Raw genomic sequence first — 19,986 nt, 5'->3', positions numbered from 1 at the left:
CTAAGACTTCGGAAGGCCTCTTCCTGATGCTGTAAGCTAAATCAGACTTTACTTTGAGAAGAAAGAGGGAAAGAATAAACATGCCATGAGTGAATAAAAACCTCATATTGTTCCTCAGTATCATGACCTGGGAAAACTAACGCGTATTATACTCTCTATGCAATAAATGTGTAACATGTAAATACATATGATGCACTATCTTACACTTTCCTGTACCTAGAGTTTGTGGCCCACCTGACCCAACACCACTGAAAGTTAAGGTAGAAGAAGGTTAGGATTGAGCACTACTAAGATCTCTTCAGTAGCTCTGATTTTCCAACCAGTCCTCCTCTCCACTCCAACCCAAACACGTCTAACAGTCTCCGTGGATGTTTCTGCACTAAGAACCAACAACAGACCCCTGCCGCCATCAGCTCCCACACCATTTTACAACGCCTATTATTTGAAGAGCTTGAAACCGGAAGCCCTATTTTTCCACACTGAAAATATTTGAATGGGCTGTCAAAAAGCCTCTCAGAAATGCACCTCATCCAACAGCAACAAACCCTGTGCAAACAAATCAAGTGGTGCAGAAATCCTTTGCACAAGATGATAGGGGAGGCCTCCATGCTGACACTGTAGGCGAGCCAAGTTTTCATGTACTTGGATGGCTGACCTCCAACTCCTGACATATTCATTATATTCCAGCATGTCGGCTGCAGATTGCATTGAAGTGATGACAGCTACAAGACAGCCAACGAGGAATATGGCCATTCTGGCAACAGGTGGCCTTTCACTTGTACTGGGAAAGTTAATCTAGTTTATCTCAAAGTATATTGTGTTCAAGGAGTGTCATGTTTTGAGAGCTCTAGTGACAGATCAAATAGAGAGAGCATTCTTCCGTGGAACGTGACATTTTGGGGAGACCAACCCTTTCAAACCACTTCATTGTTTATGCTTGATTCAAGTCTGTTAAGTTACTCAGTTGTTTCAAGGTTTACATTACAGGTTCCGAATTACGGCTTGTGTCCTCTGTCAAAGGCTGACGGAGGTATCCACAGTCTCACCTGAATCAACTGCCTCTACTGCAAGTAATTCTTAATGGCCCTAATTTGTAAGCAGAATAATATATAGAAGAAAAGGCCAGCAGCAAAAGTATATTCATAGCCACACTATCATATTTCCAGAATTTTCAAATTATAGATGTTCAAACCAACTCTACCTAGCCCCATTCAAAGTATAATTTTTAAAAATAATCAGTGGAATTAAATAATATCCTAGACTCATAATGGGAAGCAATGGCCCCTGAGCAATACTGACTTCTCTTTGGGTTTAACCTTAAATTTTGGCAAGAAATCCCTCCGCAACCTTGCTCAATTCCCACTAAACCCTGAGATAAACGATGCTAGATGGTAATATTTATTCAGTCATCCCATTCCATGGCTGCCTTCCAAGTTGGATGATTATGTTTTGCTGCACTTTGGACCTCATTTAAAGAACTCTTAATACTTCTAAAACACAGGGAGACAATCAAAATGCTCATTTGCCTTGTGGAAAATAATTTTCATTCACTTGAAAGTCTTCTAGACTATTGAGTCATTCCCTGTGAAGATTTCATGTAGGAGTAGCAAACAATGGAGTAGCATTGTTTATATTTTCATTTCTGTGTGAACTCCTTTTTAACCAGGGACAGTCCAAGACATTGAGGCTATGAAAGCATATTTATCTCTCTAATCCTTTTCTGCACTTGAAAGGATGGTAACAGTCCCATAAATGTACAGAGAGAAGGCCACCCACTCAGGATGCTTCTCTCCCGTTCTTGGGCTCTACTGAAGAACTCGAGAGTAGGCATCAGCTGACTCATCTTGATGGTGATGATTCTCAAGCATTAACTTCCCACCCCATCAATACCACGAGTACCTCCTTGGGTACTGGTCAAGTTGAGGACCCTTCAGGCTAACAATCTCAAATTATGCAATTCTGCTTGTTACTGAACACTTCAGAGAAAAAGAAATATTGACACATGTAAGGAAACAAGGGTGACATGAATGAGTTGTGTTCTGTAATTACTCCATTCACTTTTTGTTTGAAATATGTATTATGCATTTATTTCATTTAACTAATCACTTATATAACTAGACATTATCTCAGTACTTCCTATATTATTAAGATATTAATCCTCATAAAAATCCCAGAGGATAGATACTATTATTATTTCCTTCTCGCAGATGAGAAAACTGAGGCATAAGAGGTTACATGACTTTCCAAGGCCACAGAACTAGTAAGTGGCAGGGGTTTGAAGCAATTAGTCTTACACCAGAGTACACAATATTAACTATTAATACCATGTTTTGTTATCTCCACTAATAGCAATAATAACAATATCAATAATATCTAAAATTTAATGAATGAGGCTGGCCATTGTGCATAATACATTTAATCCTTACCTTACCACAACTCAATGAGGAAGGTACAATTATTATCCCATTTTACACATTAGGAAACTGAGGACTAGGGAGATTTGATCATTTGTCCAAAAACTCATAACCAACAAATGATGGCTGTGTGGGCTGAATATTATGGAGATAAAGAGTAGAAAAAGAAAACTGTTCTTTTTTTTAATAGTTTATAAAAGAAGATGTTTGTTGGTCTGAAAGCACTGGGAACATTTTTAGAAGGGTGCGTTTACTATCCCTAGAAATGGAAAGTGAAGCTGAAATTTTGTTTTTCTGGCCTTCCTGCAATATTGTAAGTCTTATTCCTGAAGGACTTGCAGATTTCCTTGTTATTCCATTAAATTAATAAGACCCTGAGACTTTAAAAATATCCAATGCTAATTCACTCATGCTAAGAAACTCAAAAAATTGAATCCTTTCGCAAGGGTAAAATTATATTGCCTTTAAGAATCCCAGTACTTGTAATTCTTTTTTTTAAAGAAAAATAATTAGAAATTTAAGACATTCACTTTAGAAAATGTGATACCAAGAAATAAATCATACCAGGAAATGTCATTGTTTTATCAGAAAGAATACAAGCCTTCCAGGAAAAAAAAAATAACACAAGTAAAACATAGTGAATGAAATATGAAGTTTAACGGCTACACATATGCTTACATGTTATCATTTAAATTATACACAATCATTTTAAATTGTGTTTATAAAGATTTTTATGAACTTGGGGTAATATTCGTTCATATTAGAGAAAAAAGTAAACTAAAGCTCTGTATATAGAGTATAATTAAATTATTTTAATAATCTATGCCTTTAGTAATTTAGAAGCATAGAAATTTTAAGTAGGAACTGCTAACACGAAGCTCCAAAATGTCGGTACCCCTGAATGTGAGAAGTGGGATGAACAAGGGACACTCGCTGAATTACAAGTGCTGTTTATTTTCTTCTCCATAATATTTTTATGTTTCACATTTCCTACAACTACTTATCACTTCTATAGTAAGGAAAAATTCACACTAATTAGAAAACTATAGAGTAAGTATCCCATCTTTCACAGGTCCCAGTCTCAGGCTATCTATGGTGAGCACTGTGCTCTCACAGCCCGGGTCCCAGCTGAACTTGAGACAGATTCCTGAACTGGACTGGAACAACCTAGAGAGGGCTGTTTAACTGAGGAAACACATGGCATAAAGGAACAATAACAATCATTGTCAAAATAGCCAAGAAAACAAATGAAGTCAATAGATTGGATATGTCAAGGTCACATGTGGGGAGCACGATAGTATCTACTCTGTGGGGTATGAGGTGAGAAGTCTAAAGCCTGGAAGATCAGAAGCAGAACATAAGAGCTGGAGCAGAGTAGGAGCAAGTTCGGAGAGAGGGCCAGGCATCGCAGGAAGCTGCAGGAATGCTCTGTGAATTGTTGGGACATGTGTCTGAGGTGCTTGCAGTAGCTTTTTCTCTAATATGAATGAATATTACCCCAAGTTCATAAAAATCTTTATAAACACAATTTAAAATGATTGTGTATAATTTAAAGGATAATATGTAAGCATATGAGTAGCCGTTAAACTTCACATTTCATACACTATGTTTTACTTGTGTTATTTTTTTTTCCTGGAAGGCTGGACCGGCTTATTTGTCGTTTCCTAACACAACCATGTGAGCCAGTTACACATTAGGGAAGTGTAAGTCCTTGACACCTAGAGAAGAACAATCCAAGGAGGTCCCTGTTTCCCGCCATGTCATTAAATTCGGGACAGCTGCAGCATCCCCAGAACCATCCAAATGCTCAGGCCTCACCGGAACAAGGCTGGTGGGCCCAACAGCCACTGTTATTTTCAGAGAGCTAAAATGATGTGGAGTTTAGGACCATTTTTAAAAGAAAGGAAAATCTTGAGAAACTTAGAGATTCCAAGAAATGAGTCACCCTTAAGTAAATTGCCCAGGTTATAAGGAACTCTGAGAAGTCCCTGGAGGGGGCCAAACTTTGCCTAGTTGAAGGGAACTTCTATTCAAGAAGCGGGCAAGATATAAAGACCATCCTACCCATGAGTATAGCCAAAGACAGTGAGCTTGTCCGGGTACAGCTACAGCTTCTCAGAAATACTGTTAATGATACTTCATTTCTCTGTAATCCTTTTCTTTCCATTTCTATCTTTCTTTTAGTTATCTTTTAGGTCTCCTTTGTTATGGATTTATTCCTTGACTGTGTTGTGGTTAAAGTATTTGGTCTGTAGATGACCAATTCTTTGAAATTTGTTGAGATTTGTTTTATACTCCAGTATATGGGAAATTTTTTAAAATGTTGTGTGTATGTTTAAAAAGACATTATGGCTTGCAAAAGTCTATGTATAATATTTCAATTAAATAAAACTTCTTAACTGCACTGTTCAAATCTTTTATACTCCAATTTTTGTCTACTTGATCAACTCATTAATAGGAAAAGTATATTACAATCCACACTATGATTATTACATTATCCTCTGCTCCTTGACATTGTATCACTTTTTTCTTTATTAGGTACCCATGTCCAACTTTTAATTTTCCCACCCATACCTCTCCTTCTAGGGTGTTCCCTATCTCAGTAACTAACAACTCTTACTTTTTCATTTCTCAAACTTGAAAGCATGGGGTTATTACTCTTCCTTCCTCTTTTTCTCTCGCACCAAATCTCATGGATTCTACTCTGAAATCTACCCAGAATCTATTTCATCTCATCAATTCCGGTAGTCTAAGCCACAACCATCTCTCATCTCAACTACAGAAACAGCATGCACACTGGTCTTTTTGCTTTGCTCTCGTAAGAGTCTACACTCTGTGCCACAGTCCAGATGAGTCTTTTAAAACAAAAGTCATTTTGTGTCACACCTTTGCTCAAAGGCATCCCATCTCACTCTGGAAAGAATCCTCTCAATGAATATTAAATAAATGAGTGAGTGAAATTTTGGGGACCCTATTGTGAGTAACTACTATATACAATGATAGAATTCCTAGTAAATTAAAATGTTAATCATTATATAGTAACCTCTTTATCCCTAAAGATGCTTTTGGCCTTGATGCTTATTATGTCTGAGTTAAACATAGCCACACTGACTTACTTGGGTTAATGTTTCTATGGTGTATCTTTTCCCATTCCTTTCCATGCAGTCTTCCCAGTCCTTACGTTTTACATGTCATTTGTAACAACATATACCTAATTTGGTATTTTTAATACAATCAGAAAAGTCATTGACTTTTAACTATCAAGTTTAGGCTGTTTACATTTATTTACTGTCATATTTGCATTCATTTCTCATTTTGTTCTTTATACTTCCAACGCTTTTCTTGAATGTCCTCCACCGGTACTTTCAAGAAGTTTGCCAACTAAGTGCCATTCTCTTTCATCTTTTCTTTCTGGCTACTTTTAAGATTGTTCCTTTGAAGTTGATGGTTTCTTGTACTTCACAATATTTTATCATGAAGTATCATGGTATGGACTATATTTAATCATTTTAAAGTTACTTATTTTAAAGTCTCCCTTTGTTAATTCTATTCCCTCAAATTCTTGAGAGTTTAATTCAGCTGTTAGTTGGATCTGCTGATTCCTAATTTTTGTTTTTGGTGCATTCTTTTCTTGTGTGTTTTATAATTTTGGATCATAAACTCATGTCCAATTGGACTTTATAGATGGGATTACTGAGGAGATGGGTTGATACTATGTCCCTCTACAAATATTTTGTGTTTGCCTCTGTTAGACCACCAAGAGATATGCCAGACACATCAATTTTTATCATAAATTCTTGGCTCACAGATTACAAAATCATACAAGTAGTGTAAAAACCCATGCTAGTGTAGACCTATAATTATAAAATTGCAATTTTTTCTCCACCCAAAACCCAACTAAAAAAGGACAAATTTTTTCCCCTCTCCCTGGGCTGGTAGATGGCTTTGTGGTTTGGTGTTCGTTTCTTTGTTTACTTGGTTCCGCCATAGCACTGTCATTTGAGTAATTCTTGTTAGGCTCCTATACGTGGGGATTTGGGATAAAGTCAGTTTCTCTTCTAATTCTGCTCTTTGCATAGACCAGAGATTCAGCTTTTATTTTCTTCCTGGTGATCATTAAAATATATGCCCATAGTTTTCAGAACCAGCACCCACCTCCATCCCAAGGCAGACAGAAGTTAACTCTCATATTCATTTCAGTTTCTCAGATTTCCCTTCATCTTTGATCCCTAGGATTTCCTGGACTTTCTTAAATGTTCAGCGCTTCATTTAGAAATGTATTTGTTATATTTTATCAGGCAGTTTCAGCTGTTCTATAGCCCAAGATTTTGTTGTTATTGTTATTTTTATGTCATCTAGTCTGCCAAATATTGCCAGAAATTGAAATCCCAATTATCTATCTTTAAAATATATTTTATTTCCCTTTATAAATTTTTACAACTACAAACTTATCATATGTAATTAAAAATGTCCTTCTTCTTTGTGGTTGGAGTTGGTACAGTCCACCTCTGCCTTGAGTTGGCTCTATGCCTGGTTGAGATTTTCTCAGAGGTACACTCTAGTGTGCAGATATTCCAAACTGGTCTTTCCCTCCTTTCTCCTTTCATAGATGGCAAACCTTTATTATGATCTGAAGGTTCTCTCCACTTATATCTGCTCCCTATCTGTTTTATCAACACAGACATTTTCCCCAATATATCTCCAGAATGTCCAAATCTGTCTGGTGTCTGCTTCTCAGAGGATCCAAACCATCACACTCAGTGAAAATGGGGTTTGCCTTTTATGGTTGTATACTTCAGTCTTATAAATTTAATGGCAATTTTGCTAAAATTGCAATAACCTCTCTCATATTTCTATATTTCTTTGAAGACAGTCTACCATTTTTATTATTCACTTACTGACGCTCTCCAAACTGATTTGGAGAAACCACAGATCATAAAATACTTATGGTCAATTCTATATTTGTAAGATAATCCTCCTGAATATTTGTGGAACCTCCTTGGGGAATTACCAGACTGGAGCAACATTCTAGAACCTTCTATAGCTGGATGAAATGAAAAGTGATTTGGGTAGGACACCCTTCTAGTCTGTCTATGTAGGAAAGTTTGTTTTATATATTCTTTCCAGGAGTTCTCCATGAATTAGGAAAGTTTTGGTAGAATAACAATCCCTTTTTTTTTAGGAGTTTTCTCTGACATACTCCCCAGCTCACTCCCCAAATAGTTAAGGTATTTATCAAATTATTTCTCATCACAAAAATTGATTAAAATTTTGGTATTTGTATAGTATGACTCGTGACATGCATATAATCCAATTCTCCAATTAAATTGAGGTTCAGATAAATTACTTTTTACATGTTCACTATTTGCCTCTTTCGTCTAGATCATTCTTTGAATATAGTGAATTTACTTTGTATTTCTTTGTATTCCAAACAACACAGATGATCATTAAATATTTGAGGAGATGTCAAATTAAAACCCAGGAATGATTTACTTTACGTCTCTCTAGACTTATTCACCAGATTTCTCAAAAATTAAACTGATTTCTTTAAAAAAATGCAGATATTAAGCACTTCCACGAGAAGCGTTCATGTATATAAAAAATTTTGAAGTAATAATAATTTCTTTATTTTGTAGATGATTTAAAAGATAATCTTAATTTATTTCTATTTTTATATAAATTGGTTCATATTTTAAAATTTCCCATTGGTGTAATCTTTTGGAAAAAATCTAATATACTGTTAGTTCATAAGCAGTTCAGCAAATATATTTAAGAAAGTAATCACATCATTCAGTTTACACCATCGAATTAACATTTCACTATTAACCTGCCATATTAACTGACTAATTTTCAATTAAAAGTATGTACCTTTAATTGAATAAACAAGATGTTAAGTTTCACCAACATGTTCTGTTAAATATTAACACAAACAAATAAGAAGACAAAGTGGAGAGAGTAAGTATTCATTATCCCTTGGTATTATAATGAAGTAAATATTAATTGGATTATTTTTAAGAACATTCCAAAAAATACATTATGTAGATTTTTAAAGATCAATAAAAAGATAAAAGAACTATGTGTTTGCAGAATTTCTTTTTATAGAAAACTTTATTCTTCTAGGGTGCTATCTTAACCTTAAATTTAAAAATACTATGTACCAAGATGTTTATAGCAGTCTTATTCACAATAATTTAATTGGCCACAACCTAATATGGTTTGAAATATTTAATAAATTATGGAACATGGATGTAACGGAATATAATCTGAATAAAAAATGTTAATAATATTCTAACATGTAAAGTACTTATGATCAATGTTATATTAGTAGGACAATCTTCCTGAATATTCATGGAACCTCTTTTTAGAATTTCCAGGCTACAGCAGCATTCTAGAACCTCTTATGGCTTAATAAGGTGAGAAATGATTTGGGCAGGGCCCCCTTCATGGTCTATCAATATAGCAAAGCTTTGTTCTTTACATTCCCAGAGCAAGACGAGTGCAAGCACTCTCTTATCATACAATCAAAGTCAAGGGTTTTATTAATAGTTCACATTAAATAAGGTAAAAATATTGAGAAAGAGGAAAGAAAAATTCTCAAATAGACCACAGAGAAGTATCAAAACTTAAATAAATTCTAACTACAGTCCAAAGTCGAAAGCTCTACTCCCCTTTTATCATCTCAGCCTTCAAGACCTCTGTAGAAATCAACAGAGGCGAAGCTCTGACACTCAGCAAGCAGATAGCTTGTAAAATTGGCAAAGTACAGAAGTTCTCTGAATATCATTATGTCTGTATTGAGGAGGGTCCTATTCGGGGAAGTGCAGGAGACGAAGGGGAAAGAGAATTGATGTGGAGGAAAGGGCTCCTATAAAGGAGCCACCAGTGGGTTGTGGAAAGCAAAGGAAAGAAAGGGTGAACGTCAGAGAAGAAAGGACGCACAGGAACTGCGGAATGCATTTTTAGCTGTTGCCTTAAGTTGACATTTGCCTTTTGGTATTAAGACCGACGACCCAGAATGAACAGAGGTCAGATGTTTATTGACTCTTGGGTGACAAACATAACTCAGAAGTTCCTTTCGATTCTATGTACAACGAAAGATCAAAATTTCCATGAAATTCACTTCTGCAATTTTCAGAATCTCTCCCCCTCATCTATCTCCCCACTTAATGCTTTGGTAGTGAGGTCTCTTGTGTTATACCAGGTAACCAGATTCAGGTATAATACTTAATCCACCAACCCATCCTCATCTTGCCCTACTCTATCTCTATAGAGTTTTAGCAATCACTACTTAAATCCTCTTTCAGAGAGATGCTGGTGAGGAAATATCTGGCCCATAGAGAAGAATGGATCCTTCTTTACAGCTACTGATAGATATTGGCCATACCCTTGGAGAGCAATAAGGATGCGAAAAGCTACAGACCCTTCAGCGTTGAGCAGTCTGTATCCATGGCTGATGGACAAACTCACAGCAACTACAGTCAATGCAACATTTCTAAACTTCTTACCATTCCTGCATATGTCAGAGTAGCTAGAAATAACCCTGAGGGATAAAAGAGGTTAGGGGAGTACATGAATTAAAAATGCCAACAAAAACAAAATTCACACTATGTTCAATGATATCATGTCATGTTTGAATTAAGTAACAAAATATTTTTCCTTATAATAAGCATATTATGTCTTCCCACATATATTTCCACACCCTTCTTGAATCAATGCACAATTTTCTCTTTCCTTTTGTGTAATGTCAGGCTAGTTAACTTCATGGTCAATGCCACTGTGGAAATGCTAGGAGAGAGTATAGAACAGGGAAGCCTGTTCTATAATAGAATTCTATAATAGACTATGTATATATCTTTTTTGGCTTATATAGATAAATGGTTAATCACGTCATTTCCGCTTAATCCCTTCTGAGTCTACCAGTTGGGGAACAGAAACACAGTGGCAGAATTCAATGTGGCTTTCTAGTAGGTGAACTAGAACTGCTACCTTCTCCCCTTATCTTCTCACTTAAGCCAGATAAGGAGTGTAAGATGAATGGGGCAGAATCCCAGGAAATGCTTTATAGAACTCTTTTCTCTTTTTAAATAGAACACTATATGATATAGTGGATAAGAAGATAAATAAATAAAAAAGCTCTTTGGAAAAACGATATGGCTCTGTTTACATGTTATATTAAAATTCCTTACCTAGGGGAAAATAAAAGACAAGATTGGAAGGAAATCATCCCAAATAACACTAAATTCCTTTATTCCTTTGGGTTTTAAAACTCTGGGTGGTCCTTTTTATCTTCTTTTCACTGTTCTGTTTGTTCCAAATTCCCTTTGATGAGCAAGTATTACTCAAAATTTTATTAATAATATATTTAATCAAATTTAATCAATACTTTAGGAAACAACTTGTGTGGTGATTTCAATAGACTTTAAAACTGGTGTTTTAAAAATGTTCTGTCTTAATGAGGAATATAATTTTTATCTCAATTTTATACATCCATTCTAAGAAAATGAGAAGAAGTCTGCCTTTTGGGATGAACATCACATAGCTGAAGCTGTACTTCCGAGTGGAATACACTCTGAGTGGAATCGTTCTAGCACACTTCTTCTTCTTAAGCCCAGCATTAGAAAGACCCCAGCCCTCAGGAGCACAGCCTCTCCCTTTACAGATGCTGTGGATCCACGTACCCAAAGGCTGAAAAGAATTAACATACACCCAGCAGCACCCAGATGTTGCAACTGTTGTCTTGATTTTGCAACATTCAGAAGGTGGAATGGGAGGATATTTCCAATTATTTTAAGTCATTTTGTGTAATTTTTAACAAATTGTCAAAACAGAAAGTGTTAGTGTGATATCCCGGAAGGCATTTTTAAGTGGAGTAGTGGAAGAAGCATCATAAAATCAAATAGGTATTGGGAGACTAAATACACAGACAACGGCCAGACCACATATAAAAACAGAATTGTGACCCACAACCTGCAGCCACTGCCCAGGAAACCAACTCCTTATCTACAACAAGCAGCCCAGGAAGCCAGACTGCTATAAGTCAGATTTCTGGGAAGTCAGATTGCTATCTCTAGTAACAACCCAGAAAGCTAAACAATAAATTCTATAACAATTAGCCCAAAATGGCCAGGACTTGATTAGCAACTGACAGCTTCCCTTATTTTTGTCCCCATTTCCAACTTAGGACCAACTAGACAAAGCCAAATATGCACCCCCAACCAATCCCATAGGATGCCCCACTTCTATTTAGCAGCCAACAGCCTCCAATAAAGACATATAATGAAGCCTTCCCTTTCCGTCCACTATAAAGCTTTCCTAGTCCTCTGCCTGCCTTTGAGTCTCGGCCAAAACGCAAGTGATGGTAGCTGACTCCCTTGCTATCACAAGCTCTGAGTAAACAGTCTTTGCTTTTGGTTGATCTTCCTTTACTTCCATGCCATGGACGAACAGAGAAAATGATGTAACCAACTTGCAGAGGGATTCATTAAAAGGCACAGGAACTTAGTAACCGCAAACTGTATATCATGAAATTTATACCTAAATATGCCATACAGGGTAATAAACACACCTAAACTTTATAAAGCACTCCTTGGAGAATCACTATGGCATCTCTTTTTAATATTTGCACATACAGTGATCTCCAAGCATTTTTAACTCTGTAAGCCATCAATAAATTTTTACCAAGCATTCCCAAAATATACTTATTTAGACATCTTATAAATGTAGCAAATTTAGAAAATTTAAAGGATGAGATAAAGTGAAATATAACTACTTATAAACATTACACAAATCATGATGACTTCATATTATCAGTAGTTAATACCTTTGTTACGGGTATAAATTTACTTGTCAAAAAGCCTCCTTTGGCAGGCCCGGTGGCCTACGCCTATAATCCTAGCACTTTGGGAGGCCGAGGTGTGACGATTGCTTGAGGCCAGGAGTGCAAGACCAGTCTAAGCAAGAGCAAGATCCCATCTCTACAAAAAAATAAAAAAATTATCGAGGCATGGTGGCATACCCCTGTAGTTCCAGCTACTTCAGAGGCTGAGGCAGGAGGATAGCTTGAGCCCAGGAGTTGGAGGTTGCAGCGAACTGTGATGACGCTACTGCACTCTAGCCTGAGCAACAGAGCAAGACCCTATCTCCAAGAAAAAAAAAAAAAAAAAGCCTTCTTAATAATTTCCAAGCTTTATGTCCAAGAATTAGATAATTAGATTGTCACTATTTTTACTTTTTAAGTAGCTAAACATAAACTCATACTAGGGGTGGGTAAAAATGCCAGCTCTGCCATTTTCTTGATGCTTGCCTGTGCTTATACTATTGTTATTAATATATTTTATCTGTTGTGTCTTTGAAAGATTCTTTCTAGCCCACTTACCATCTGACGGTTGAGATGCAAGCAAGGTAATACCTTCTATAAAACCACTTAAAAGGTTGATTATAAAAGGTTGCTAGATGCTGAAAGCAAGCAAATGGTCAACTCTCTATGAACATCTCCTCTTTTGTGGAACACTCCAAAACAAGGATCATATTAGTAAGCTTAATTTATTTTTCATTTTTAAAAATATATTAATAGAATTAGAATATTAAGAGATAAATAGCATCTCTACTATTTTTCTCTCATTATCTCAATAGATCCTTCTGTGGAGACATGCTTTGGAGACTAGACAAGCTACCATATTATTTCCCTGAATTTAATAAAGAAACACCTTTTTTGCAAATAAAGATAAGGAGGAAATGAAATGTAGAGTGTGCCTACATTTTCTTAGCTTAAATTCATCAGATAAGGGATTATGCATACATAACCTTTTTTGACTATGGGTTGGCCTTCTGAGCTAAATGGGAAGGGTTCAATCTGAAGAATGAAACCTTAGAGCATGTGCTTCAGATATTTGTTATTTCAGTTTCTCTGTTTTCCTTCCTTGAAAATTGGCAGCTCCAGAGTGCAATGCATTTAGATATTTAGTTCATGTTAAATCAGCACAATTATCTTATAAAAATTATGCATCATAAGTGGTTTGGTAAACACATTAGCTAATTCTCATATTACCCAAGAGGAGGCATGTCAATCAGATGTGCTGATATATCTAAGTTCAAATTTTCCAAGTACGGGACAATCACTGATCTGCATTTTTAGTAGCTATGTTTGCAATTTTCTTCATTATCCATTAGTGATTTAGACTTCCCTTCTTTCTTTCTTTTTGTAATGACAGAATTTAAACACCAGTATCTCAGCCATTTTGAGGCATTCATGTTATGCCCATCTCTACTGATTACTGAACTTCTTTAAAAAACTTTTATCTACTTCTTCCCTGATATATTTGTAAAAGTCTCATTATCATTATCTCCTTCTGCTAACAAACTCCATTTGCGATTTGGCTATTATCTTTTCCTTGTCAGTCATAACTAATGGGGCAGAATATTGTTTAATTTTTTCCCATCTATTCTGTTCCTGTCATGCAGTTATTTCCCCCTACATATAGATCTTAAAATAAGTCAAAGGAACCAGTTCATTAAAAAATTATTTGAATGCTTCCCACAGCACACAGGCTTTCATTTTGGTGTCAGTTTAGATTTTTTATCTTATTTTTATTCTCCCAGTTGGATCTTTCTTCTAGCAGAGAATACAAGGAAACTCTTTAAAATAATCTTTCTTAAAGTCTGATGCCCAGTGTTATGATCTGTAAAGCCAATCTGTGTGATAGTTAGCTTTGAGTTAGCCACGGTAACTGCAGAAACACTGGCCTGTTATAATTAATTGGAAGCTTTCAAAAGAAGCCGGAATTCACACAGGGCATAGCTCTTTACCCTGCACCAAACCTGTTCCACTATTCACATAAATATATGCATTCAAGAGGAATGTTCATCTATTTTCTAGTAGTCATGCTAATAAATATTAAATTAATTGAAAGGAGAAAGTCAGAAACAATAGCCAAAAAGGAAGTATAGACCACTGACACCGATTCTTAAAAGTGATTACTTCTGGGAAAGAGTATGTGATTGAGAAGTGGAAGAGGAGATACAAGGGATTGTTCAATTTCTACTATATCCCCTTCTGTAGCAATTTAATATTTTACAGAAAGCATGTATTTTCTATACTTTGAAAATAATATAAAGAAAGAGAAGGGAGCATATGAAAAATAATTACCTGTTTAACCATAACATTAAAATATATTCTAATTATTAGCTTGTTTTTTTAGACAGAGTCTCGCTCTGTTGCCCACAATGGAGTACAATGGCATCATCATAGCTCCAAGCAACCTCAAACTTCTGGGCTCAAGCGATCTTCCTGCTTCAGGCTACTGAGTAGCTGGAACTACAAGTGAACACCACCATGCCCGGCTAATTTTTGTATTTTTCTGTAGAGACAGGGGTCTCACTCTTGCTCAGGCTGGTCTCAAACTCCTGGCCTCAAGCAATCCTCCCACCTCAACTTCCCAGAGTGCTTGGATTACAGGTGTGAGCCACCATGCCTGACCTAATTATTAGCTATTTCTAACAAGAATATATTAATACTACTGTGTGGCCAAGCATAGTCCACTTTTAATAGGACCTACAGACAGCGAGGCACCATGAGCAGCCTGGGGAAGATGTAAGTGGGGTTGGGTTCAGGATAGAGAAAAGAATGCTACAGTAATAACCAAAACGTACCTGTGCCAAATTTTTTGTGACTTGGGCATTTTGCTAAGGGCCATATTTATTTGCCATTCAATATGTCTTCACATAGTCACCCAAATAGACATGCCACTTCCTGGACTTCCTCTCTGCTTCAAAGGGAACAGGCACATATCTGGATCAAGCCTGGTGGGAGACGTGCTATTGCTGGTGTTAATGAGACTGCATATTCATGGAATTAAAGACAGGATGTGCATAGTTCCTCTGTAAATGTTTTATAGGAAATTGGTATAATCACCAGTATCACAGAAGAAATTTTTTTTAATGATTCCCCAAATGTGACTATATTCCTTTGGGGAGAAATTTTACACAGTGTATTCGGGTGGAAGAAACAAGGGTGGGGGTGGAGGTGCGGAAAGACATGCTCCTGTTGATAGTTGAGTTTTTGGAAAATGTTCTTAAGTCACATTTGGCCATAGTCCCCAGACAGAATTCTTTGTTTACACCTATTTCTCAGCAATGTAAACACACAAGAACAAAGCCTAAGTCAGAAGCACTGTGGAGCAAAGAGGGAGGCGTCTTCTGCTTTACTCAGAAAAAATTAAATTCTGGCAATTTTATAAATTCATCCTAAAAATGACATCTTTATTTGGATTGAGTGACAAATAACATCTTATGACATTAAGTAGAAATTCATGTATATGCTCTGGGGATTCAATTGTTCAGGGTGAAACATTTGAGAATAAAAAACTGTGCATCTCAGCCCCATCCTCCTTGCTAACAGTGTTGCTGAGCTTGGTAGAAATGTTCCTCATGTTCTTAGGTAACGAAGGCGAAATCATGTAGCGGGGCATCAGGAAAAGATGATGGGGAGAGTGTTGGGCTACTCTGATGGATTTAAAATAGAAATTAAAACAGTGTCATCCAAACCACAATCAAAAATATCCTGCATATCTAATTGACTTACCTGAGGAAAAGACACTCACGATTAGGACAGTATTTAAAGCAGGAGTGTCTGGAAGTTTGGGAGGTGGCCACATTTGATGATGATCATTAATCCGAGTTGAGATGACTCAAGGAGTAAAAATATCTGTCCAATGGGTTGGTCATGAAGCTAAAAACAGCCATCACAGGGGCAAATCTGCGCCTCCATTCTCTCTTTTGGTCATTCAACATACACCACACCAAGCATTTCACTGAATCCTTATAAATAAACTATAAGTTTAGTATCCCTATCTTAAAGATAAGAAAAATAAAACCAGAGAATTTAGTAACTGCTGTAACTAGTTTGTTGAATAGGACGAACTCAGGAAAGACCCCTTAAATACTGTCAGCTTTTCCTTTCCTGTCCTTTGACAATACCTGAGGCAGAATCTACAGCTTTCCAGTTGTTTTTAGGCACTAAAAAGAGTTTCGTTTTCAGACGTTGAAAAGTCCAATCCAGTCCAAATCAAAACTTAATTCTTAACCAATTAAGAACTTCTCCCCTCCTGCAACTCTAAGCTGAACTCATAATTTTTCAGACCGTGCTTCAAGAGTGGAGGTGGAGTGGTCTCTTCTCTTCCTACCCTAAAACCAACTCCTCTCCCTACTCATTCTGGTGCTCTGGTTCCTCCATCATCCAGAGCAGTAGGGGGAATAAGCAATAAAGGAATGGAAGTTTCTTTTCCTAGCTGATGCTTTTTATAGTACTTTTTTATATGTCTCATAGCTCTTGCAAAGCAGTCATTTGAATTCTGGCTCTTTTGTGGGGTTCACTGTAAATTTTCCTAGCTCCTCCTCAGAGACCTTTCCATTGCACCATTTCCCCAGGGCGAGGGATAGAATGTCAAGCTGACCTCCTTTATTCCACCCTACTTCCTGTCCTCTGTTGGAGTCCCATCATCCCAGCAATATTCCTCCAGGATGGGGTTTTCCAATAGAGTTCACTCCTGGCTATCCCACTGAGGGTCAACTTGGCCTCCAGGAAACATTGAGAATGTTTGTCCCAGCAAACAATTCAAGCGCAGGTCTCTCCATGACTTACCCTCAGTTCTCTAAAAGTAGGGCCTGAGACAGAGGCTTGTATGCAGGTAGTTTATTGGGGTTATAATCCAGGAAGCAAGAGATCAGGTGAGGGAGATAAAAACAGGAGCCACAGCCAAAATAGGGATGCTCTACAAAGTTGGCCCCAGTGAAGGACAGGGGTGGTCATCCTGTCATGACGGATGGTGGACCTTTATGAAATGCATCTCAGAGCTGGCATGGATGGGGTGGAAGGGAGTAAGCAGAGGAAAGCAGAAAGCATTTATCTATCATCTCCATCTCCCGTCCCTGGTTGACCAAGTGTGTCCTCACTAGTATTAACTCCCCACAATTCCAGGTTGAGTATAAAAGAGTTCAGGGTCACTGTATCAGAGGAACACTAGGCCAGGAAGGGAAGGCTACACACATGGGCCTGAGTCCAGGCCCTGTCTGACTGTACCTGTAGGAAACAACAGCAGTGACTGCAGTGAGAGGTAGGTGGCCAAGAAAATTTCAAAGTGATGCATGGGAGGTGTCCAAAACACTTTCTCTAATGCCCCGTCTCCTTTCGTGGCTGTTAAAGAATAATTGCTTTTAAAAGGATAAAACCATGATTGTCACATAAATGTAAAATGAACATGCATCAAGATTATTTTTAAGGCCGGATGTGGTGGCTCACACCTATAATCCTAGCACTCTGGGAGCCCAAGGAAGGAGGATCACTCGAGGTCAGGAGTTCAAGACCAGCCTGAGCTAGAGTGAGATCCCGTCTCTATTAAAAAAATAGAAATAAATTAGCTGGACAACTAAAAATATACAGAAAAAATTAGCCAGGCATGGTGGTACATGCCTGTAGTGCCAGCTGCTTGGGAGGCTGAGGCAGGAGGATCACCTGAGTCCAGGAGTTTGAGGTTGCTGCAAGCTAGACTGATGCCACGGCACTCTAACCCAGGCAACAGAGCGAGACTCTGTCTCCAAAATAAAAAAAAATAAGATTATTTTTAATTCATTAACTAATGAAGGAACAAGTAAGATGCTAGAACCAGTTCAAAGAAGAATCCAAAATACTGAAATAGAAAGAATTTGCTTAATAGCTATAAAACTGGCTTCTTAGGAGGAGAAGGGGGAGGAACCAATTGCATCTCCATTAGACAAAATTCACTTGCATCTCTGTGGACAGGAATAATTTGCCTTGCTATCAATTTTTTGAAATTTATAGAATTATAAAGTAACTCAAAGAAAATGAAAGATGCAGACCCCAGAGAATCTTATAACCGTGGAGAGTGTTCTAGACAATAGACAATGTCTAGCTTTCCACTGAAAAAGACCCAGTTATCTTTTTTGCTTATTTCAGACTTCCACAATTTTTTCCTGACAAGGCCATCATGGAATACTCTAGACTTTATTTTCCCATATTCCCATCAGACATTCTTCCAGGAACTCACTTGTGATCCAACCCAAAGAACTGAAGGGTAAACCTGAAAGTCAGGGGTCAGCAAATACAACCCACAGGCCAAATCTGACCAGTCTGTTTTTGAAGATAAAATTTTATTGGACTACAGCCATCCTTACGTACTGTCTGTGTTGCTCTACAACAGCAGAGCTGAATAGTTGTGACAAGGACCTATGGCCCACAATACCTAAAATATTTACTATTGGGCTCTTGACAGAAAAAGTTTGCTGAGCTCTGCTCTAGGTCACCAAGCAAACAGCAGGATTGTGAAATGTCCATTTTGCTTTCCATCAGATGGCCCCTGTTTCTAAGAATGGTTTTCCAGAGACTGAGCTCAAGAAAGGAATACGGGAGAAACATTCTGGCATTTTCTAACCCTGTTCATACCCTTCAAAGAATCCTTCTTTTCTCTCCTTTACCATCTAACTTTCTCTTAGATAGAATGGAGCTGGGCAACCGGGGAGAACTGTGAAAAGACTAGTTTGACCTCTTCCTAATAAAGTCTACATGGAAATGTCTAGCACCTCTCCTCGCAAAGTATGTGCATTCACCACCCACTGTCTTCAATTTACAAGCCTTAATTGAAATTCCAAGATCTCAGGAAAGGTCTTATGCTGTTCCATAACTACCCAAAGACAAAGCTGCTTAATAAGCTATCAGAACTGAGATTCAAATTCAGGTCTGACCTAGTTCAAAGCTTGTCCGGCTCTCAGTATTGGCATGACTCACAAGTTTACAGCCTGGAGGGACCTACCTCAGGCTGACATCATCTACTTTCAGAGCCATTTTACTGCTATTTTAAAAGACATTGGATGTGGCAAGAGCATTAGGGTGAGAAAAAATGTTTTGGGTGGAATGCTTGATACCTCCTTTTCTGCTTTCCCCGCTATGCAGATGGGGGAAGAGACATGGGTCGGCTTCCACACCAGCCTGGCAGAGGAAACAGACATCTGTCTCAGGACGGTATTTCTTACTATCGATAGCAGCCAGGAGTGCTTTCTGATCCAAGAGAAAAAAATGTGCCTCAGCTAAGAAATGTGAGATTAAAATTCAAGCATACTGAAACTAAACTTCGAATTAAGTTTCTTTCCTTCTTTCTTTTAAGAACTGCTTAACAACAACAATAAAAAGAATTTTCACATTTCTAAAGCACGAGGTAAGATGTTTCTATTAATAATTAAGACTTGGAGGAAAAGCATTCAGAAGCCAATCAGCATAAGGAAGGGGCAAACGGCACCAGCAGGGTGCAGCGTCTTCACAACCCTTTATCTATCTTATCCCTTCCTTTCAACGAGAAACGACCCCCTCCGCCCCCCCCCCCCGTTTTGGTTGTAATAGAATACAAGACCTGGTTGTTTTTTTTTTTTTTATTTCAGCATATTATGGGGGTACAGATGTTTAGGTTACGTATGTTGCCCTTGCCCCCCCCCAAGTCCGAGTTTCAAATATGTCCCTCCTTCTGGTGGTGCGCATTGCACTCCTTGTGTATGCAAATACCTGTCC

This window comes from Propithecus coquereli, unplaced genomic scaffold (assembly GCF_000956105.1).
Source record: "Propithecus coquereli isolate 6110/MARCELLA unplaced genomic scaffold, Pcoq_1.0 Scaffold147, whole genome shotgun sequence".
Lineage (NCBI taxonomy): Eukaryota > Metazoa > Chordata > Mammalia > Primates > Indriidae > Propithecus > Propithecus coquereli.
The sequence above is the reverse complement of the archived record's forward strand: the minus strand, read 5'-3'. Positions refer to the sequence as shown.